General features: G+C 35.6%; 1 protein-coding gene and 1 non-coding gene across 31 annotated transcripts in view; both read right to left on the reverse strand.

Annotated features, from left to right (window-relative positions):
• The window catches only part of ADGRL2 (adhesion G protein-coupled receptor L2), a 609,188-nt gene that overhangs the window by 227,189 nt on the left and 357,067 nt on the right, over window positions 1-24,932 (reverse strand). The gene's annotated exons all lie outside the window — the stretch shown is intronic.
• Window positions 3,594-3,699, reverse strand: LOC116626855. Its single transcript, XR_004298361.1, has one exon. It is a non-coding gene; the product is annotated as a U6 spliceosomal RNA (small nuclear RNA).

Below are 24,932 nucleotides of genomic sequence, written 5' to 3' on the forward strand. Positions count from 1 at the left end.
CATGGATTTGACATTTAAAAAAAATACAATTTAGTTATTTTGCAAGATGCTCCTCGTTTGAGGTTTATCTTCTGCTTTCTTATTACTGGATTTAAATTATCTGTCTTTGAAGAATTGTGAAAGTGATCTTGTGTACATCTCATAGTATCCTATCATTACTTGAGATGTTAGTATTAACTCATGATTAAGGCGATCACTGTAAAAGAATTTTTTTGTAAGTATATTGTGGAGAAGTACATTAACTTTCAACTTACTGATTTACTTATATCAATATGAACTCATGGATATCCATTTTATCCAATAGGTTATAATCTGCTGTTATTATTGTTCACTTTGATCTTCCAATAGTCTCAGATATGGGCAGTGTGATCCTCTTTAATCTGACTTCTTTCTTTGACATGTCTCTGGCATTGTTTTGAGTACTTCCATATTTTTGCCACAATAAGAGAGGCTCTTTTCGTCTTTTTCATGCCCCAGCTCTGCAAACAGCTACTTCTCCAAGCAGTCCTAATTTCTTTTATTCAGAAATGGTATTTAGAAACCAAGATTTGGGAGGTAGATGTGCCCATTGTTTTGGGTGTGTCATTGTTCTCAGGATTTGAAACTAAGGAAATATATGTAGGAGAAATTCATCTATCTACTTATCTATCTATTTTACATATATACACATATTAACGTATATCTTATATCTATATCCACACACTAGGAGTTCACACTGATATATCCATTTTTAAACCAACACCACAGGATCCAACAGTTTCTTTCTTTTCATATTTATAACTACTTTCTCTAAAAAAGAAAACCCTATCTCCCAATTATCCTTAATATATTTATTTATTTTATCTATTTCCTCATGTATAACCAATATTCTATTGCTGCTAAACATCCCAGTCCTCCCTCCCCCCACCAGATGCTCTTCTCATCCTTCTTGAGCTCCAACACTGCTCTTCATGCTGCTGAGGCTCTCCCCACCTACACTCTCTATGGATGCTAACCTTACTTGTCCCCATGTAACGAGTTTGGGACTAAATTGTTCAGGAGAGAAGGATAAGGAAAGAGAAGGGAAGATGCAAAGGAAGATGGAAAAAAAGAGAATGAGAAGAACTTGTAATACTTTTAAATTGCTTATTTGTTTGCTCTGTGGATTCTAATGCCATTGCATATTACATATTTAATTGAAAAGTTCTCTTTTTATTGAGTAACAAGAAACAAATAACAAGTCTACTTTAACTAACTAGACTTCAAATATTTGACAAATATTTATTAAGTACCTACTCTGTGCCACTATAAATAAATTTTAGTAAAAACCCAATTAACTGCAGTTCTCAATTAATCAATATATTTTACTTACTTGCTTTTCAGGGAAATTGGCCAATTATAAGAAATCACATCCAAATTGAAGATTTATTCCAAACAAGGTCAGTCATAAAGTCAGTATGGATTTTACTGTAATTCACATGACTTTTATATTATACTATATAAGATGTGATATTCAGAATTATGACCCTGAAAGGGAATACGAAACTCAATCACAATCTAAATACTGCCATGCTCACTATAGACATGTTAGAAATATTTTCAACAAATATTGTTTTATTCTGTTAACCATAAAACTATATTCCCCAAACAACCAATTTCTAGTTTATTTATTCATTCTACAAATATTTAGGAAGCATCTATATGTGTCAGGCACTGTTTAAGAAAATCTATTGAAGTTCCTGTTTTGATGGAGTTTAACAGCTTAGCGAGGGGAAAAAAGATAATAAACAGTCAATATGTGCTATTCCAGGTATTATAAGTGCTAAGAAGAAAAATAAAGAAAGCTAGGGGAGCTGCCTTAAACAGATAGCTAGTTTAGTTTTTCCTTGCCATCAGTTTGTCATTTATCCAATGAGATTCTCTTTCTCAAGATGAGAAATACATTGTTCTCATATTTGTTTGCTGGTTTTCTTTAATATGTTTGGGTCAAATTTATAGTAAACTCTTAGTTGTATCTACATCATTTTGAATAGACTGGGCAGATATTAATCAAGATGGCAAATTGGAAAGGTAAAAGGGAAAGAAAGAGTTATTTGGGGAAGCAGTTTGAGTGGATTTTTAAATTAAAAAAGAAACCCGTATATTGCTTAGGTTTTCTACATGAGTTACGATATCTTCATGATGTTTGAAAGCTATTTTTGTTAAAAAATATTTTCACAGTAGCTGAATTCCACTTCAAACAGTATGCTGATAGAGCTTATGTATCCTGAACAAGAATGAATGGAAAATGAAATGATTGAGAAAGACAAAAATCTGTAAATCTTTCTATTGTTCATTAGCCACTTTCCAGATATGTATGTTTTACTAACTCCCACAAATGGTCACTCTACTTTAATAATTTAAATGATGGATATGGCTCAAAACCCTTCTATTATTCTCAAGCAAAATTTGGTATCTTATTCCTTAGCTCAAAAGATTTCTGTCTACTCCGATGGTACTGTTATAAATGTAAAGAATTGATAATATCAGTTTAACAGAAAGAAAAATAAGAAAATGAAAGTGAGTAAATTCTAGGATAGATTAGTAAATAGAAGTCAGTAGCATCTGTATGTGAAAGAAAGATCACTGGACAGGAATTTTGAGACCTGATTTGAACTCTTCCTAGTTCTTGTTAGGTAACTTTGGGCAAACAAATCCTACTTTCTTATCTCCAGTCTTCTCTTTGGCAAAATGAAGATGATGCCAGTTTGTGTCTAAAGTCACCATTTAGAAACAAAATCCTAGAGTTAAAACAAACAAAACCAATAAAAAAGTACCAGCCTCATATGTTTTGACACACACACCTTCTCCCACTATACACACACATACAGTACTAAAGAAAAATTATTTTTCAGTCAAATAAGAGAATATGTTGAATACTCAATTATTAAAATTCCTATTCACTAAGATTACTGTTCTGTTAGTTTCGATCCTTTCAAAAATTACAATAATCCTCTCAAATGATTATATTTGAGAAAAAATAAGGATAGGAGAAATAGCTACATTATATTTCTCTTTTGATCTTTATTTTTTTCATAGAGTTCACAAAAGACGTCTATGTTTCAATCATTTAGACTTTGCATATGTGCAAAAATACATTTTATGGAAAAAATCCTGATACATTCTATATTATTTCTCAAATAAATAATAATAATGTACAAGGTTGAATTAGTTTATTCATTCTCAGAGAGAAGGGGACCCAAAATAACTATTGTACTATTTAAATTATTGGAAAAAAGAATCCAATAAGTTTTGTTAACCACAATAATACCTTGGCTTTTAAAAATATAGTACATTTATTCACAGTAGAGAATACTTTACAAAATATGCATGTGATTTTCCTAGTTCATTTTCAAAGGCATTTTATAAAATACAGATTAAACAGTTTCAAAAATGTATTTCTTTTACTCATTTTGCCTCCATAATATTTAGCATCCTATATTTTCGATTTTAATGAATTATTCCTTTTTAATGTGTACCAATTTAGTATACATATTATATACACATATTTGCAAAGGCGCAATGTTCACTGGCAAGGACCTTACAATTGGTATTTTATTTATTTTATTTTATTTTTTTATATGGAACACTTCACGAATTTGCATGGCATCCTTTGTGCAGAGGCCATGCTAATCGTCTCTGTATCATTCCAATTTTTAGTATGTGTGCTATGATTGGTATTTTAGAAATCAAAACCAAAATGGAAAAACTTTCCACAAAATAATCAGAACATACAAATAACTCTGAACTTTGATTTTATTTCTTCCTGTGCATTATAATTTACTTTATTTTTTTAACCAAGCAGCACCTGAATCCACTAAAAAATTTCCTCTGACATACTGACATGCTTTTACACCCCTACCTAAATTGATGAGCATAAGAATACTCATTTTTGGGGTGCCTGGGTGGCTCAGTCATTAAGCGTCTGCCTTTGGCTCAGGTCATGATCCCAGGGTCCTAGGATCCTGCTCAGCGGGAAGCCTGCTTCTCCCTCTCCCACTCCCCCTGCTTATGTTCTCTCCCTCGCTGTGTCTCTCTCTGTCAAATAAATAAATAAAATCTTAAAAAAATACTCATTTTTTTGGCCTTAAGCCATTTTATAAGCTAAACAAAGTCACATGAGTATTTGTTAAAACCTCAGCTACAAAACTAGTGAAGTATTCAGTGGATGGCAAATTTGGATGGAAGGAAAAAGCAGCTCAGAGACCTTGTTAGCTGGCTGATACAATATACATACACTGAGCAGCCTAGAAAGCACAAGACAAAGGGTTAGGTTGCAGTGGTATTTGCTGTAAAGCTACATTCCCCCCCCCCTCATAAATCCATAAATAGTATATGTTTTTTTCACATAAATTTATATCCAAAGGTGGAACCCAATTATCTGTCACAGGGCTATTATAAGAATGAATTGAGATCATATTTATAAAATGTGTGTACTAAGATTTTGGTCCTGTTTTAAGTGTATTTTTTTTTTTTAAGATTTTTATTTATTTATTTGACAGAGAGAGACAGTGAGAGAGGAAACACAAGCAGGGGGAGTGGGAGAGGGAGAAGCAGGCTTCCCGCGGAGCAGGGAGCCTGATGCGGGGCTCGATCCCAAGACCCTGGGACCATGACCTGAGCTGAAGGCAGATGCTTAACAACTGAGCCACCCAGGCGCCCCCTGTTTTAAGTGTATTCATCTTCACAACAACACTACAAATATTAGGTTGAAGCATAAGAAATTGCCATTTCTATAGGTGAAAAAACAGTTGAATATCATCAGAATTATATTGCAACCTCATCCTATCGTTTCATGTTACAAATGAAGAAACTGAGGAACAGAGGGGTTAAGTAACTTGCCTAAGGAGAATCATTGTTTTTCTCATTTTACAATTGAGAAAGCTGATGTTTAAGAAAGAACAAGCAACTTTTCCAAGGATACGCAGCTACCTGCCTCTCAGGGAGTTAGATCAAAAGAGATTATATCTGCTTATGTACTTTGTACATTTCATATTGCTAAAATGTTAAACTATTTCTGCTGCTAATATAAAATCTTCTCTTCCTACAGTCATATTAGGTCTTTCATTCTCCAATAACCAAGGATTACAAGGAAATGATGCCTTTAGTTATCAAGATGAAAAGGCTATCATATTTACTCTCTTCTGAGATGTTTCCCATCCAAAATGACAGGGCGACTGCAGTCATCCATCCCTGCCCTTTCTGTTATCAACCCAATGCTAAATGATTAAGGTGCTAAAGTACTTTGGTTTGTTCTCAAATTATTTTCCATGATGTCCTTGGGACAGATGAGGTGCAAGGGCTATTGGAGATAACATAAAAACATTCATGAAACATTATCATTTCTCAAGTAGCACACAAAATAATCTTCAAACAAAATTTCATGTGATTTAATTTGAGCTGGAACCAGGACATTTTAGAAAGCATACACGGCAGAAGAAGGAAGAACCTAAGTAGGGACATCTGGTTGTTCTTTTTTTTTTTTTTTCCCCTCTTCTGCTCTATTTTCATCAATGCCCCTGTATAAGTTAGGCACTTTGAGACATCATCTTTGAGCATTTGGTGCCCTGCAATAAGGCTAGGAGAGACCATCTTCAGCCTTGGCACAGAGAACATGAAGATCTTTGTTAGCAACATGTGCTAGGTGTACTACTCCAGTGAAGTACTTAAATTCCATTAGTGGTTTCCTTGTAAAAATTTCAGCTGCAACAGTAACAGTTTATCTTTATGGTTCTCCTGGACACAGAGGGTTTAGTAACTAGCAGTGCCTGACTCAGGAGTCAGCCTGTGTATGAGACCAAACTCAACCTGTATTTGAAATCTCTGCCACTTAACTACTTGTGTGACTTTGGGCAAGTTTCTTCATATTTCTGTACATCAGGTTTTCATAGGGAATATATTAGTTCCTACTTATATAATTTAGAAGTATTTTAAATGGGATAATGCTCGTAATGTTTAGAACATTGCCAAACATGCTCAGCATTTTAATACGTATTGATTTCTCATGAAATTTTGAGCATATCTTAGTTTAACATTTAGAAACACAAGTGCTTTCATGTGTTCAGAGAATGCTTAACCATCCATCAGGAATTTAGGTTAATTTCCTTAAGAAATGATTCATCACACTCCTTGTGTTTATCTTATTCTCACTTTATTTTCTAGATTTATCTTTAATGTATCTTTTCCCACTTCCCAACATTTCATACCATCTCAGTTTTTCCAGAATAAATATACTTCATCACCAGTTATATCTATCCTTGTCCTTTCCTTCAATGTTGTAACATATTTCATTGTTTCTTCTTATTTACTGATAACTGTTGTATTACCAAAATAGACATCAGTTGTAAATACAGAGTAGCGACACTGGGTGCTATTCGAAGCACAGAGAAATTTTCCCCTGAAATTGAAGCTGATGAACTAGAGGCACATTAAAAACAAATTAAGATCCACTCACTACAACCAATATAGGTTACCACAACAGAAAATTGCATGTGGATATTATACACAGTAACAGAGAACTTGTACTAGGAGAAAAAAGTAGAATGTGAGTTATAAATCACAGTAGGTTAATAGAACACTGTTAGCTCTGATTTTCCTTTTTTCTTGTAGAACCTTTTAATTACTGCATTTCTAATGCACTTACATTTGCCAGTAGTTCTCTTTTTTATTCTTCTAATAATAGTTCCTAAGGTACATCCTATAAATTACACCTTCCCTTTTCCTCTCCCTCTTCTCTTTAAACAATTCTGAGAGAGAGAGAAAAAAGAGCAAACTGTAATTTTAAGTAACTCCTTTGGATTAGTTCATGTGCTCCTTTAAAAAAAATCTCTAACTGTCATTAGCACTGTGCTTTCCTGTCCCCATTCTTATACATGCCAATTTATCAGCTGTAGCATTGCTGCTGGCCTGCCGTTTTTCTATTAAGGCACCAACTCTAGACAAACAAGCCCTCTCCATTCACTCCCTACATTCTTTACTTTTTTAACTTGTTCTAATTCCAGGTTTCCTCTAAGGACCCTCAATTTCAAAACCCTTCATTAGGCTGGCCGAAAGTACTTCTGTTTCCTTTTACCCTACAAAGGCTAGCTTTCTCCCCAAACTCATTTGTTCAGTTTTGTCTCTTAACCTCCTTGCCTCTTACATCACTCTTTGCAAGGACAGTGCCTTTTTTTTTTTTTTTTTTTTTTTAATTCTCTAAGCCTTGTCCCTCTGTCTTTGAGATGCTTCTGGAAATCTCACCTCCTGATTAAGGAGAAGAAATAAGTGTTACCACTGAACTTGCTAAACAAGTTAAGGGATGACTATAGGTCCTACATTTGATAAAATGGCAACAAATCCTAATTTAGAAACCCCGGGAAAAGCAATTACATGGGGACAGAGAAAAATTTGCGGTAAGAATAACTCCATAGCAAATAATTAGGTATAAGAAGAATAGAAATTATTTTTTTTCTTGCAAAGATAGAGACATTCATTCATATAATAAATATCCCAGATCCTCTACTACACCAGAGCCTGGAATGATAATAACGATCCTAACAGTAAAATATCTATTTTCTGGCATATTCATTTATGGAACAAGTTATTTTTTGTTGCATTCTTTGCTTCCATGCCTCACTCTTCACATGATACCATTCAAAGTCAAAAGGTACACATAAGACATCAAACACGTGCTTTAAGTATTGAATTCAATGTCATTTCCCTCAAAAGCTTCAACTAGAATAGTTTAAATTATGATAATAAAGTGATGGATTAGAAAAGTAAAATGTTTTCATCTCTCCCTTCCTTTTCCTACCTTTTCTACTAGTAAAAGAAGAGTCCAAGAGTGTGACAATTTGAAGAAAAGAGAGAGCGCCATATATTGGATAACAAACGTTTAATGAGTGAAGTTGTTTATGACCCCTAAGGAAATTACAGTTAAATAATGAAATTATGTTTCATATGTTTTTATAGATTTTTTTTATTTTTTTATTTTATTTTATTTTTTTTATTTAAAGATTTTTATTTATTTAACACAGAGAGAGAGCACAAGTAGGCAGAGCGGCAGACAGAGGGAGAGGGAGAAGCAGGCTCTCCGCCGAGCAGGGAGCCCGATGTGGGGCTCGATCCCAGGAGCCTGGGATCATGACCTGAGCCGAAGGCAGCCGCTTAACCAACTGAGCCACCCAGGCGCCCCTATAGATTTGTTTTAAAACTACCTTTCTATGTTCAACAAACTAGGTAGGAAACATATTATTCCCAGTTTAAAAGAGAAAAAAGTTTTATGTCAACTCTATTTCAATAAAAAATAAAAATTAAAAAAAGATGTTTTTCACAGAAAAAAAGAGAAAAGTTAAACAAGTGGCATAGCTAGTAGACAAAAGCAGGATTGAGGTTAAAACATAGGTTTCCAAATCCTGGTTCGATTTTTAAAAATTATAATACATACTTCTGCCTTTTAAAAATGGACATGCTAGTGTATACCAGCAGTCTTTTGCCATACAAATAGTCAAATATATACCACATTCACAGTTAGCTTATGTTTTATATATTTCATAGATAATAAGATATTTGAAAACAAATTAAGTTTTTATCAAAATCCTTGGTAAAGTTTGCACTTTCCTTTTGTGTGTTCAATTTTTTGATAAAAATTTAATATATATATTTTATATTACAGTAGGAAAAACTCATGTATACTTTGATTTCAAAGTGAAGTGAATTTTGAAATTCTGAGGCATGGCTTTGACATCAAAGATATTCAAATAATCACCACACTGATAACATTAACTTGATTGAATATTGCAGTCTTCTTGGTTAGACATATTTAAAAGTTGTCGTCAGTTGATTTTTCTTACTTAGAAAAATGCAGCTTCTAAGGAGAATTCAGTTAGGGGCAGTAGTGTGTTAGATTTCAGAGAAAAAGTGGGTAGGTTTGTGTAGACTTCACATGCACCTTTAAATTTTAAGTGCAAAAGATCCCAAGTCTTGTGAGAAGTAAAGGTAATTCTCAATGAAATTTAATTGAATGTATCTAATTATCATGTTCTGAGTATGATCATTACTTTGTTAAAGTTGTTCTAAGGATATGGATCTTGAAACTCAAAGACTACATCTCCCTGAACAAAATTTCAGTATCTTAGTGGTTAGTACTCAAAATGCTAAAATATACTGCACAAAAGGTCTGTTTTCTAAAAGTAAGATGACTCTAAATTCAAAGGAAATCATAAAATTATTTTTTGTATGCTTTTCTTTTCCTTATAATATACTTTTCTTTATCACTGATTCCTTTTTTCCCATTTTCTGTATCTATTGTGGCCTCACTCTTCAACTTCATTTCACTGTAATTTTCTTTACCTTTATTCTATAACCTGTCACTTCTCTTAGAATTCCCTTGTTTCATCTTCACCTGAGATTAGCCTCTAGCCTATAATATACAAAAGGGGGGTAAGAAAATTCCGTGTACTGAAAACATAACACTCCTGTTTATAATATATATTTTTTTCCATTTGAAGCCTTTCTTTCTGTGGTAATAGAAACTTTTAACCATGTCTTTCTCCATTCTGTTCTATAATCCATCACTCTGCTTTTCCATACTCAATTTGCAGGTTTTGACCCTCCTTCTCTATTACTCTCTTTGAGATCTGAACTTCTTTCATCCTTTTTGCTATATTGCATGCCTATCTCCTCTCAAAAACTCCCCACTTCTGTTCATGGCAGCTGACCCTCTAGATAGCTCATCCAGGGAGGGGATATAGAGGAGAAAACCCACCAAGTGGTTTCACTTTCAAATACTAAATGTGAATGTTGGCTGGAGTGCCAAGTGGCAAGTCTGAACAGTACAAACAGTAAGCACTATGGGGGCTCAAAACTTTTGAATTATTTCCCTGCATATGTCTGGACTCCATATCTTGTCTGAATAATCATGTGCTTGTCTCAACTTCGTTAGGGTTATTCAGGGCAGTCATTCAGACCAAAAGGCATTGAAGCTGTATTAGAAATACTGCCATGCCAGAGTTTGACTTAGGTTCACAAAATAACAAAAAGTAAAAAAAAAAAAAAAAAAGGAAGAAGAAGAAAAAGAAAAAAAGAAAAAGATTTTAAGCTATATTGTGTGCATGACAACTACTCAGAGCTCAAAAATAAGATGCCACTTCAGACATGGCTATTAAATAGACTAGAAATCATATTCAAGGATGCCAGAAATTCACTGTGCCTTGTTCTTAATCAAATAACCCTTTTAAAGTGGATATGTATCCGATAGTGCTATGTATTCGGTAGCATTTAATAAACCCTTGTTTAAATGGATGGAAACGGCATAATAAGAATTTTGTCAGAGAATTATTTGGAAGAAAAACACATGAACCACACTCTTTTCTTTAAAGTGACCTCACCCCCAAGAGTTCCTCTGTTGAGAGACGCTGGTAGTATCATGGAGTCTTGCTTGGCAGGCAGGGTGGGTGAGTCTAAGCTTGATATTTATAGGGCCTCTGCTGAGGTGAGTATCTCCCACTTCACTTACCTCCTTTATTTATCAATCAATATTTATTGTTCATCATGAACAATTTAGGCTCTTTTTCGATTTTCTCAGCCCACAGGGCTGGGCTGGGGTAGAAAGAAATTAGTTTATATTATATCCTAATATAAACAGTTACAAGGCCTTCTCCTTCCCTGGCTCCTTCTCAGTGTTTCAGGTCAGGGCATTTTCTCTAGTGAGTTCATGGTTTTGTGTCTAAGGTAGAGGAAATAGGTCGATGGATCTATCAAAGCACTCATAATTTATTGAGCACTAGCTATGTACCAGCACTTTTGAAGGTGTTTACATAAATGATTTCATTTTCAGGCTCCCAACACATCTATCTCCTTTTCACAGATGGGGAAACTGAGGCACTAATCAGTTAAAAAATTTGTCTAAGGTTATGCAGCAAGTGGTAGAGCCAGGGATGGAACCCCGCAATCTGACTTGGGAGACTGCCCTCTCAACAAGTAAGGTTGTCCTAGGGTAACTGAGTTAATTAATTCAACTCTTGTTGTGTGAAGTGGTGGTTTTGTTTTGTTTTGTTTTCTGTCTGCCAGGCTTACTTTGCTGGGTTGAATCATGCTGAATAGATTGCCTTGTCTGCAGTTGCCAGCACAAAACTTTTTGTTGTTGTTTTGTTTTTTGTTTTTGGGTGAAGCTCTTTCTCTTGGGCTGATTATTCCAAAAGCAAAACACCAGCATTATCAGGAGGACACTAGGTCACTGGTCCCTGGGGCAGCAGGTATAGAGAAGCACCCACTGGAAGGAGTGATAGAAGTAGTCCAAGTCCTGCTGGCTACAGCTCTATAACCAGGTTAATTGTTGTGAAGATAGAATCTCGAGAAATGATCACTTAGGTCACCAGGTTAAGGGTGCTAGCTAAAGAACACAGAGGTCAGGGCCTGAGGTAAGGCTAAGAGAGCACAAGGGAAATGAGGTCAAAAACACAGGTGTTAGAATACCAGACTGCATCAGGAAAACAGGGGTAGAAAAGTCACAGCACAGCTCAGGCTCACTGTGTAGAATGGGGAAGGTTAAACTGCCAGGTAACAGAGCAAGCATAGTCCGCCGCACTTGGTGGGGTCCCTTTTGCATCTGTAGCTACTATGGCAACCCCTTTGTGTCTCGCCTACCTACTTTTTCTATAAGGTTCTGATGGTGAACACTAATCTCTCACTTTTAGTTCTAGGTTCCTAAACCGGTAGAGCTACACCTAGGAATGTGTGGGAAGATTTCATTTTCCACTCTGCTTTTTCATTGACCTTCCTTGTGTTGGACTATTGCTTCTGATGGAGAATCAGACTGAGACTGAAGAGCTTCTTCAAACTGCTACTATCATACTAGAAACTACTATAGAAGAGTAAGGGCTAGCTCAGAGAATCTGTCATTCTTCTAGTCATGAGAATTAGGACCTTGGGTAAGGGAGACACTGGTTGGTATATTGTTTATAAGTTAGCTCAGCATTCAATCTTGACCTAAATCTAGATCCTGCTAAATTTTAGGGCACCCTAAAGACATAGTTAGGCAACATTGATACATTTCCTGCATTGTAGGATATATAGAGTTTGTTTATGACATAATTACTTATTTAAATTTAGTTCTGAGGCCACCATGATCTGTCTTAGCAGATGGTTTCAAATTTTGAATTCTAACCTGGGTTTCAGTTTGTTCTCAAGTCTTTAGTTATATCCAGTGAATCAAAGGATAGTTTGATAATTTCAACGATAATATTCTATGGGTTAAACATATTTGGGGTTGTGAATTTGGAAATCTTCTCATTTTGCAACTATAAATACAAACAGATATACATTGTTTTAATTTTAAAGGTCAGACCTGAAAGGTTCCACTTGCCAGGATGACTCTAAAAGCTCCATGGCTGGTATCCTGCTTGTTGTTTAGTCAGCTTCTGTTTGTGGACTCAGATCATGTTGACAGTATCACAGGCTCTTGAAGAAATGGAAAATGAACGTATTCTATGGACTCAAAGTATGTAAATACATGAAAATATCTGAGCTACGGAAATATTTCCTGTTTAATGGTTCAGACTTATAAGTTAGAAAAACCGGCTCCATCAACATGACAAGTCATCAGTTGGAGTCTGGGTGAGGGATTGGGATTGAGGGAGGCTTCTCCGGGCTATTAGTGGAGAAGAACAAAATCTTATAAATGAATGGGGCAAGAATGTTCACATTAAACTCCAGCTGCTATCTCATCTTTATTCCTGATAAATTTGTCCTCAGTGACCGCTTCTACTCTGTTCATGATATGCAGAGTCCAGAACACTGAAGAAGCAACTAAGAATCAGACTGAGGTTACTAAGCACAGAGATCTGGGTATAAGAGAAAGCCAAGATTGCAAACTGAATATGGCCTCTTAGACCCACGTCAAGGAAGAGCACATTCTCGCCCAACAGTGAACTGTAGGTGATATTGAGTTCAGCAGAGCTTTGAGGGAGGAAATAAAGCATAGGAACCCCAATTGATATAGCATGGTTAGAAGAGAAGGTGACCTCATTCCTTTGCTTTAGTTTTGGGATGATGCTTGGGCAAGGCGTTCCCTACAATATTCCCTATCAATATCAATTCCCTATGATACCTCTTCTGCCTGTCTCTTGCCTTTCTCTATAACTGCCTCCATGGGTCACTGCCTAAACTCAATAAATTGAGCCCTTTCAGCACAAAATCTTTAATTCATTATAGCTCCAAGATACTCTTACCTATCAGTTTGATGCAACATAATGGAATGACCACAACGCGGAGTCAAACCGATATCAGTTTGAATTCTGGCTTTGACATTTACCATCTGTGCCTCCCTGGGAAGTTTACTTATACTTCTTTAAGCCTCAGTGTCTCCACTGTAAAATGGGTAAAATAGTACCCATCTCACATAGATGATGAGAGGATTTAAGGGATGATATATATATAGGATAGGGCCTTGCACATGGAAGTCATCAGTACATGATAGTTTTATTATTTCCCTATACCAATATTGGTATTCATTTACCGTGGCTGCCACAACAAATTATCACAAGCTGAGTGGCTTCAAACAACAGAAGTTTATTCTTTCACAGTTCTGGAGGTAAAAAATCCAAAATTAAGCTGTCGGCGTGGCTGGTTTCTTCTGGAGACCCTGAGGGAGAATCCTTTCCATGTTTCTCTCCTAGCTTCCATGGCTGCCAGCATTCTTTGGTAATCACTGACCTGTAGACATACCACTCCAGTCTCTCTGTCTCTGTTTTCACACGGCCTTCCTTTCTGTGGCTCTGTGTGTCTTCTCCTCTTCTGTTACTTATAAGGACGTATGTCATTGGCTTTGGGGTCCACTCTAATTTGGGATGATCTCATTTGGAGATCTTTACCTTAATTACATTTGCGAAGATCCTTATTCCCAATCAGGTCACATTGAGAAGTTCCGAGTGGACGTATCTATTGAAGGAACATAGTTCACTCTACTACAAAACATGTGGTTAGCTGAATTGTATCCCTCCACGTTGGTATGCTGAAGCCCTAACCCCCAGTACCTCAGAATGCGACTGCATTTGGTAGATAGGGCCTTTGAAGAGGTAATCACGTTAAAATGAGGCCATTAGTGTGAGCCCTAATCTAGTCTGACTGGTGTTTTTGTAACAGGAGGAGATTTGGACACAAAGAGAGACACCAGGAATGCACATGCACAGAGGAAAGCATGCTCTGTGTGAGGACACAGTAAAAAGTCGCCATTTGGTAAGCCTCAGAAGACCAACCTGCCGACACCCTGAGCTTGTACCTGCAGCCTCTAGAACTGGGAGAAACTTTCTGTTGTTTGAGCCACTTAGTCTGTGGTATTTTGTTAGGCCGCCCTCACAAATTAACATAATACATTACATTAAGGAGGGGTCTGTTTTCTTTGGTTTCTTTTTTTTTAAGATTGATTTTATGTATGTATGTATGTATGTATGTATTTATCAGAGCGAGAAGGAGAGCGCACAAGCAGGGGGAGCGGGAGTGGGAGAAGCAGACTTCCCGCTGAGCAGGGAGCCTGATGCGGGACTTGATCCCAGGACCTTGGGATCACGACCTGAGCCGAAGGCAGAAGCTCAACTGACTGAGCCACCCAGGTGCCCCTTTTTTTTGGTTTATTTAGGGGTCTAGCAGTTTACACATGGAATCTGACTTTCTTTTTCTGTTTTTCACTTTCACTACAGTATTTATTTTTAATTTTTTTATATTAACATACACTGTATTATTAGTTTCAGAGGTAGAATTTAGTGATTCATCATTTGGAATCTGACTTCTTAGAGTGTGCTCATGAATCCCATGTTTGCAGTAACCTTACAATGTGAGTAGTATCCTGCTCAGATACTACTTAATACAGTAGGTAGTGCCACTTTACTGAAATTCTGCTTGATTTTGTAGCTGAATTAAGTGAAGCACAGTGAATATAGTCAAGTACCTGACAACTAAAATTCTGTAGTATCTCAGACCATCAGAATGAATAGTACGGTTATTGTGAAATCTAGAAGGTATAGAGGATTTAGATTAAAGAGGACTATTATAAGCTTATTTTCTTGTGATCTACCTTTTCCTTTTGCAAGGTAAATGTTAAAAAAAATCTGGTTAATTGACAATTTTGGTTATTAAAGTAAAATAAAAGTCCTCAGACATATACATGATATTTTACCCCATTTCAACTTAAGAGCCATTTCACTTGTATATTAAGTTACCTATTATACCATCTTCCATTAACAAATTCTAAAAATAGCCTTCATGAGCATGAAACTTTGCATCTTTTAATTTATGGGCTTGAAAAAACCCTAAACTCCTAAGTGTTATCTTTTTTAACTAGCTTATGATTAGCACAGCTGTTATTTTAGTTCATTGTTCTATTGCTTTTGTAAACAGCTTTGGGATTTTTATGAAGGTGCTAAGCTTATAGTGTATTTTTAATCACCAATTCAGTTATCATTATCTTTGTCATTAAAAACACCACATTTGTAAGCCTATGCTGGTGTTCAAATAATATACATAAACAATTAATGGTAAATATTAATAATGATATCGTCAACCTCTAAAACAGAAAGCCAGAATGATTAAGTTAAAGAAGCATATATAGTTCTCTTAAGCTTTTCTCTGACAAGTATGATTTCAAATATATTTATTGTTGAGATATTTATCTGACGTATTACTTATGACTGGCATATCTAGAGATTTTAGGGCAATACATCAACCAGTACTCTGGGGGTGAATCTCACATTGTACTCTCTTAACAATAGTTGGCAGCAGGTAGCATTCCTTTCCTCTGTGTCTATTCTGACCTGCTCCAAGGTCAAGACAATGAATATGTGATCCACCATTCAGTTCCCTCTGAAAATTCATGGATTTCTCGCCGTTACTGTAATCTACATGTTTCTTCACTGTGTTAACATGAATAAATAGGGTACTGAGAAAAGCAAGGGAGACAAGGCTACGGATACTCTAATCTCTTTGGCTAACATGTGAGTGTTGGAATGATCCTGGAAAACATCAGGATTCAAGTGCTTTGAACAGACTTCTTGGTCTAGAACTGTTTCTCTCTTCTGTCATTGCTTCCCAGGTGCTTGCACAGTGCCAGGCACCCAGGAGGTGATCAATAAATAATTTTTAATGGGTAAATTAGTGAATGAGCAAACTGCAAAATGTATCACCACTCTTCATTAGGAAAAATATTATTAGTTGCTTAGTCAACAGTGATAAATGGTACTGAACTCCATCTGGCGGAATTGAAACAAAAAACAAAAAACACATAGGCCACTTTGCCTCAGGCTCAAGCAAAGCATTATCAAGATGCAGAGAGAGGAACAAGCACAGACACACATCTGTGAAATAAGGAAGTAACAGCAATTACATATATCTCACAACCCATCAAGCAGTTCAAACAGAATATATAAACATGGTACCTATGCTGTTACCTCCCCAACCCTCCCCCCACCACCAATGATAGGACATTTGAAATCTTAGGAAGTCTCTAGAGGAAATGCAAAATCAAATGCAATATATTGTGAAAGGTCTTGGAGGAAATAAGTTTTCAGTCCAATTGTGAAGGAAGTGTGAACTCTCATTTGGTAAGAAGTACAAAATTGATAGATTAGGAAGCCACTGTAGGAACTTGAAAAGCCTAATGGAATTGAGGGACAGAATAATGTGGGCAAATTTTTTAATGAACTCATACAACAGAGAAACAGGAAAATTTGATATAGTATATGTATAAATGTTCTAAGAATGTATTAAGCATAATACAATGGTTTATTTCTGTAAATAATATCCTTGGGCCCTAGCAGAAGGGAGGCTGGCTCAGATGATGGCTTCCTGAAGTCAAATTGTTGTACTTGCCTACACAAGCCCAGTTAATAATCTTTCAAAATCTAACCACCTGTGAGTGAGACATTGAGGAAGTAGTAATAAATAAACTATTTTACTGCACCTTAGGGAAACACACTCATAATTTTACCCTTCCCTGAATCATGAGAGCGTAATTGTGATACCTTAGACATGGTTTTCTATAAAATCACAGGCTTTGGCTGTGTAGGTGAATTAGAGAACCAAGTCAATCAATAATGTTGAGTAAAGAATAAAATGACAAAACAAAACTTCTCCCTCAATTACCTGAATCATTAAGGTAAGAGTGGGTTTTATAAAGAGTACATTTTCTAGATCAGTGGTTCTTATCTTGTTTAAAACAAAATAAGCGGGCGCCTGGGTGGCTCAGTTGGTTAAGCGACTGCCTTCGGCTCAGGTCATGATCCTGGAGTCCCGGGATCGAGTCCCGCATCGGGCTCCCTGCTCAGCAGGGAGTCTGCTTCTCCCTCTGACCCTCCTCCCTCTCATGCTCTCTGTCTCTCATTCTCTCTCAAATAAATAAATAAATCAATCTTTAAAAAAAAACAAAAAACAAAATAAGCACTATCTGTTGACTGAATAAATAGTATGTTTCACACTTTTTTTGGAATAAGTAAGTGTTATGATACTTCGAAAATCAAAATTTCATTTACAAATATTTCTGACTTCAAATATAGCACAAAGTACCACCTCTGTAGATGTGGGAGCAGTTCTCAGAGAAGAGGGGTTAGTTAAGACAGTGCAAAATGCAAAACATCTCAAAGGGTCTTTGTGACAATGTGCCTGGTTAGGGCTATTGTATGCTTTTTTAAACAAAACGAAAAGTGGAATTCTTCAACAATGTTTTCTGGTATAATACATTCTTCTAACTGGAAAAGGTTAGGGACCATCGAGCTAGACAATTGCTTGGATCTGTGCTGACAGTTGTGACTTTCTAGGATCACAGGATTAAAGAGCATCTCAGCAGATTTGACATCTTTGGCTGTCTTTGTGATTGATGCTCATCACAGTGGCCAGAACCATGATGAGACCATCCCCATCAGTCATTAAGGAAGGCTGTCATTTCACGCATATTGCCATAATTTGAGGACATGTCTGAATAGTGGAAGCAATGAAACTGCAACATGGCCAATCCCGTAAATTTAGCCATTTATCACATATTACAAGATCTAGAGTCGATGGCCAGGGTGATGGATATTAATGATGGAGATGGCTTGATTTAAATAGTTTATTGTCCACAGGTGTAACTTAAGTGTAATTTATTTCCTTTTTCCTCAAAAGAACCACGGTTGAGACTGGGAAGATTAACTGTCAGAAATTACTTAACTAAGAAAGAGAAAATGATTTAGTCTATCTCATAACAGATTTAAATTACATCAGAATTGAAGGAGAAAAATATAAAAATTATGAAATGCAAAGAAACTGAAAATATGGAAGAAATACACACATCATCAAGTCATTAGTTCAGATGAGTCATTTTGCTTAGTGTAGAGAGCACAGTTAATAATGGATTATCTCCAAAAATGCTTAAAATGTGGCATTGCAAAAGGTAATTCTGTTCATCTTTAAAAATTTTTTGCAAAGTCAGATAATTTTGAGAAAAACAGTACGGCAGAAGTTACCAAAATTGCTAGACACAGCATCCCAGTTAAAAATAACTACAAATAGTAAGCTATCCTTGGTAGAACAAAAAATAAACTTAAAAAAAAGTTTTGTTACTAAGGAATCAAAGATCTCAAGCAGGGACAAAAGGCAAAACACTTAAGTTGAAAAAGAAATAAATGTAAAGAAGCTTAGCCATAGAATTAAAACTAGATTGAAAACAAAACAAAACCCTGATTATCATAAATGATTTTTAAAATGGTGAAGATTGGAAGATATTTTAAAATTACATATTCAAATTAGGTGAGTGAATTATTACATAATAGGGGCCACTTTCTACCTACATTTATAATCCCAGCATCTAATAAGTGAAAGCACATATGACGTATACCTTTTGGGATGGTTACTAGTCCTAATCCTCTTCTTCGAAAACTAGTCCCATTTCTATAGTGAATGCTAGGTCCCGTATTTGAACGAGGTGATCCTTCCCTGTCATCATAGCAGATAGGACTGAGGACAGAGTGAAAAAGATCTGCCCTAACATGGGTAGAGCTGATTCTCTCTCTAGAGAATTTGGAACTGAAGCACAGTTAATTAAGGGCGGGATAGGAAAGGGATGGGAAGTCAGTGCAGGGCTGTGTTTGAGCATGTGCATGTGTGGAAGCAGAGAAAGTCACTTGAGAGAAAGGGAGGAAGAGAGAGAGATGCAGAGAGAGAGAGAGAGACTGAGGGGCAAAAGCAAGAAAGGTAGAGGGTACGCACACGAGAAAAGCAGATACTCAATGAGAGACTGCCCCCATGAAACTTTCTCTTGTTCTATATGGTTATGGTTTCACATGAGGTTTGATTGGAGTCCCCATCCTGGGTTTCTGGGAGTTTTCCTTACAGTTTTTATGATAATCTTCAATTTGCTTAAACATTATGCTATGAGTTAAATTTAGGGCATGGAGAAAAGGCAAGGTTCTGCAGAAGTTAGGGGGAGAAGTAAATATGAAGCAGAATCAATACATTTCTCTTCTTTTAAGTTACTCTATTTGGTAATTTATTAAAACACAATACCTACATTTATAGGCTCGCTACATGTTAACACATAATAATGGAATGAGTAGGTTTAGTAACTTCTCCAGGTCATACGGATTCTTAGTGGACTGGAATATGATTTCCAAACACATAATCCTCCTATTAGATTTTGCTTAGTCAAAACTTTAAGATTTTGAAACAGTTATCCAAAATTAGGCTGCAAGTTCTTCCTCTACATAATGTGTTTTTGCCTAAGTAAGCATGATGTGACACAATTTGTACTTCTGGTAGAAATACAGGGGTTAGAAGAAAAACTGTAATAAGATGCCATCTTCTGTCTATGAAACTGAAAAAAAAGAAAAAAAAAAAACCAAAAAACCTAGAGTTGATGAGGGTTTAGGGAAATGGGCCATCTCACACTTGGGTGTTGGAATTATAATAGGAAATATACCAATACTCATTCATTCAACAAATATTAATGAATGTATTTTCGATGTCAGACACTGTTCTAGGCACTGAAATTTGGCAGTCAACAAAACAGACAGAAATCTGCCTGCATGGAACCTACGTATTTTTCCAAAAGTTTAAAGCTGTACATATCCTTTTAACCTAAAAGTGGTAGTTTTTAGATATATGTATATGTATTTTTTTCACGCAATGGAATACTATGTTGCCATTAAACATATGTTTTTAAAGAATATAATGTTAGGTTAAGTATTAGGTTATAAAGGAGTAACTATAGTAGGTTCTCATCCTTATGAAAAATTGTTCAAGTAGTTTAAATAGTGAGATGAGTACTCACACACATATACTTTTTTAAGTCAAAAGAAATATATACGAAAACAGTATTGGTCGTTGCCTCTGTATGATGAGATTATAGATAATTTTAATTTTGCTCATATTATGTCTCCATGTTTCTAGATTTTCTGTAATGAACCTGTATTAATTTGATATCGTTTTCTTCAAGTGGAAGATGCATGATGTTTCACATTTTTGTATTTTTAAGATTGAGAATCATGAGCTCAATGCGGGCAGGAATCTGTGTTAGAAACTTAGTTGCATCAATGAATGTGATCGTGTCAAAAAGAAAACGTCCATCCTTTAGACAAAGGAGTACATTGTAGTACAATTGTCACTGTGTATGTTTGACATTAAGGCTGCCTATAAGCTCATTAATACTTTCGTCCCTCCAGTTGAGCTATTTGTCTCTAAAATGCCACATGAATTTTAACTTGTTTGTATCCATATATATTGTTTAAAATGTCCTTTGAAAAGATGAGCACAGTGTACCTAAAAGACAATTTAATTAAAGGTAGTGGATCCCTAACAATAGTTTCTCATTCAAGCCTGAATAGCTCTGTGTCCAAAGTTCCCATTGTATGCATTTTAGTTAAGGAAAACAAACAAAACAATCGAAAATAGAACAACTGTAAGTCATATAATGCAAGCCATATAATATGAAATTAAACTGTCAGTCCAAAAGATGTTAATAAAAAGTTCAAGTTTTAGGGCACATTATAGTAAACATCTGTTGTTTTTACACGTTGGCATCTGTATTTCCCACTCTGGAAAATAGGACCTGCTTTCTACAAAAAAACCTTTCCTTCGGGGAACCCCTTCTCAGCTCATGTGATCCATGTAGGTTTGGCCCACACACCGAACTCTAGGGCTATGATGTTCAGTGCAGTAGTGGCTATTATTTTAAATCTAAATTGCTTAAAATAAAATTTAAAATTTTGTTCCTCAGTTGCATCATGCATATTTCAAGTAATCAATGGCCACACATGACAAGTGGCTACCACATTGCACAGTGTAAATTATAGACATTTCCATCATCACAGGAAGTTCTTTTGAATTGTGATGTGGAATTAAGTAACTCAGGAAATCCCATGTGCCTGGCCATAGTGATGAATTCAGAGGACACATGAGCCAATCAGGTTGGTGAGAGCCAGGACCAGGACTCTTGTAAGGGTTGAAAGAGAGAGGTTCTCGTGACTCTATTGGAATAAAATAGGATATGAAATTGGAGCTAGTGCAGTTTCCACAAGGGACAACCCTGCTGAGTATGGAAACCACGTGGAAGAGAGAAATGAGATCATGGTGATGTTTCTGGAGTCCATGAACTGGCAGTGCCTAAAGACTATTTACAGGTTTTTAAGTTACAAAAGCCAATAATTTTCCGTTTTGCTCAAGATCATTTGGGGGCTACTAGGTTGTTTAGATATATAACTGAAGGAGTATTGACTGAGATATATAACTGAAGGGGAATTGACTGAAAAGCATCATGGTTGTCTCTTTGATGCCACCATCAAGGCTCAAAAGTGACTCCAAGGATATAAAAAAGATTTTGAGTCAAACTATGTAATTCAAATACAAGAGTGATACGTAATTATATAGATATATGTATGCTGTTGCCATTTAGCAAACAGAAGTCTTGTGTGTAAATTTCACGTCATTTATTTTCTGAAAAGCTGTTATCAAATCAGTGGGAGTAGATTCTTATAATTGATAGCTTCTTAGAATCTATGAATATGATACATATTTATGTTAATATAGAAAACATTGGGAGGACAATAACTTTTCCCCCATCTTCATCAGCTCATACATTCTCAGATTTGCTTTACTGATGCATAGGTGTTTATGATCTTTTGTGGACTGCTTGAAGTGGCTTGTGTTTCATTTTGGTGTAGCCTGCTTCTATCCAATAATTGGATACATAAGCTCACTAGGACTTACACATAAGTCTTTTCATATTTAGTCATAGTTCTTATGATGATACAGAAAGAAATTTGTGTAATTTATTGCTAACATTTTGATGTGCCATATTTAATTTTATATTTCTTTTCTCTTATTTCTCTCCCCTAATTTATACCTACTATCACTGGCTTTGAAGGTCAGAAAAGGTAGTTAAAATGAACTGTACGGAATAGGTGAAGAAAATGTAAAGACCCAACTTGTTGTCATTACATAAAGAATGCTTTAATTTTGTGCAGACGTTTTCAAGTATTTTGTTTGTTTGTTTTCTCTTTTAAACATCTGTAATACAGCTAGGAGAATCATCATGCCCTAAGTTGAGTTGAGTTCTCCCCTTTTGCTCTGATGAACTTCACAGCAATTTGTTTGCATATGCTTCCATTCCATTTTCATAATGAAATATATTTAACAAAGAGGGAAATGCCAAGAAAATAGATGTGTTTCTGCAAGTGGCAGGGGATTGGGTGGGGTAACTGGACATGTTTTCTAACACAGTTTACAAAATTACATTTTCTCCCATTTCATATCCTTTAAATAGACTAACCAAGTAGAAGATAGCCCATTTTCAGAAAGGCTCCCTCAGGAATCGGTGGGAAATATTCAAAAAAGCACTCTGAGTCAACGTACTGACAGTGATCAGGAAAAACAAAAAAACAAAAAAACAAAAAAACAAAAAAACAAACTCTGCTAGCATTTGGGCTGTATACAAAAAGCCATCACATCCCAGACTTAGGGAATGATATATGATGCACCTGGAAAAGTGCATTCAGTTTGGATAAACTCAATTCCAGAAATATGTAGAAGATTGGAGAGAGTTAAGAGGGGGAAAAAATGACGAAGTGACTAGGGAGGTGAGGTTGGGAGGGGGGTTTGGGAGGAAAGATTAAAGCAACTGACTAAGTAAGTTTTAAGATCTGACATGATAAGAGCCAACAAATATTTTAAAATAGCAAATACTAAGACAGAGACTTGAGACAGAGAAATTATTTGGAATGACAAAAGACCGCAGGAAAATAAGCAATACTGAGAAATCCAAAATTCTGGCTATGTATGGGGAAAATGAAAAACAAACACAAATAGTAACTTTTGAAATATTTTCTTAAGGAGACTGTAGGAAGCTTTAATTCATGGCAAATTTACTACTAACTGCAAAGAAAGCCATGGGTGTTGGAAGATGATTGTAAGGAATGAGTGGTGAGTGATACGACCAGAGATCTTTTTTCCTACTTAGTATTTCTACAAATCTATTATAATATGTAAATTCAAATTTATGTTGAACAAGGGTATGCTCCTTGCCATGCAGTGAGGCTTAAACCAAACTTTTAAAGAACCCATTATTTCACAGTTTGCCCTGGGATCTCTGACTAACATAGGGGAGAAAATGGTTTTTAATCTGCAGTTTTCCAAAAACAATTCAATTAAAAATAATAAAAAATTTGAAATGCTGCCCACAAGGGTTAATAACTACAGAGGTGTCCAACAGATATTCAATCACAAAAATTTAAATGCTCTTTTCATTAAGTCTCTTGTGTCTTTTTCCATAGTTAAACCAAGATAATTGTTTTGGGGCTAATTTCTGTGGCTATTTAATAACACCTCCTGCTAGACTTCTTATGTAAACTCAGCAAGAGGAAGCATCCAGAGTAATAGAAAAATAGTTGTGCTCATTTTACAGCTCAAATTCATACTTTTCTTTATAAAAGAGATCCTGCTGTTTGAGTTTGGCAACTGCCTTACCAACTGCATTGGGGAAGATTGGATTAGGAGGCAAAGCTGACTATGCAGTAAAGTCCCCACTCTCTAGCAGGATTTTTATGTAAATTCCATTACAGTTCATACTTTTGCAGATAATGAAATGGATACAAAACACTTCAAGTTTTCTAAGTCAGCAAAATAATGAACAGGATAGCCTGTAAACTGCTTTAATACATTTTTGACATTTGGTCACTCATAAAAATGGGCTTTATATTTCTCCTTTCATATAGGTTTCTTTTTTAATGCTACATTCTAACAGCTCATAGCTCTACAGGTTACTGCTCATGTGTGAACATGAACTACAAAGAGTTCATCGTACTTTAAATTTCAGCAAGTGGCAAATTTTGCATTATGTTTCCTTAAGAAAATATGGACAATTTTTTTCTCCAAAACGTCGTTCCTTTAAATTGAAAAAAAAAAAAAAATCAAACATACCTTATAGACTAAATGGCAGTGCCAGAGGGATATGCTTTTGTAATTAACTAACCACAAAATTAAAATTATGTAGATTGATCTTTAATTATTCTTTTATATAATTTGTGATGACATGTATGGGTAAAAGTGTGTTTTCAAAAGACTAGCCCCTAGAGACAATATGTTTTCAGATTTCCAAATGGATCTTTTTTAGCAATAGTCAATGACTATAACAGAAACCGTCAAGAAAAATATTATGTAGCACAATGTATAAAATGTATTCTTTACCTTCTGCTATTGTCATTTTAGTTCCATATACTGTCTGTGCTTGAAGGTGAAATTCCCATTAGTGTCAATGGAGAATCCAGACATGGGGTAAAGGAAACTCAAGACTTTGGCAACAATGACACAATTTTCCAAGTGAAGCAAGAATGTGAACAAAGTACCCATTTCAAATATAAAGTATTCTGGTGATCCACTATCCCATTAGTGTAGCTGAACTTTTCAGGAAAGTATGCTCATCT

This window comes from Phoca vitulina, unplaced genomic scaffold (assembly GCF_004348235.1).
Source record: "Phoca vitulina isolate PV1807 unplaced genomic scaffold, GSC_HSeal_1.0 scaffold2, whole genome shotgun sequence".
NCBI classification, from domain to species: Eukaryota; Metazoa; Chordata; class Mammalia; order Carnivora; family Phocidae; genus Phoca; species Phoca vitulina.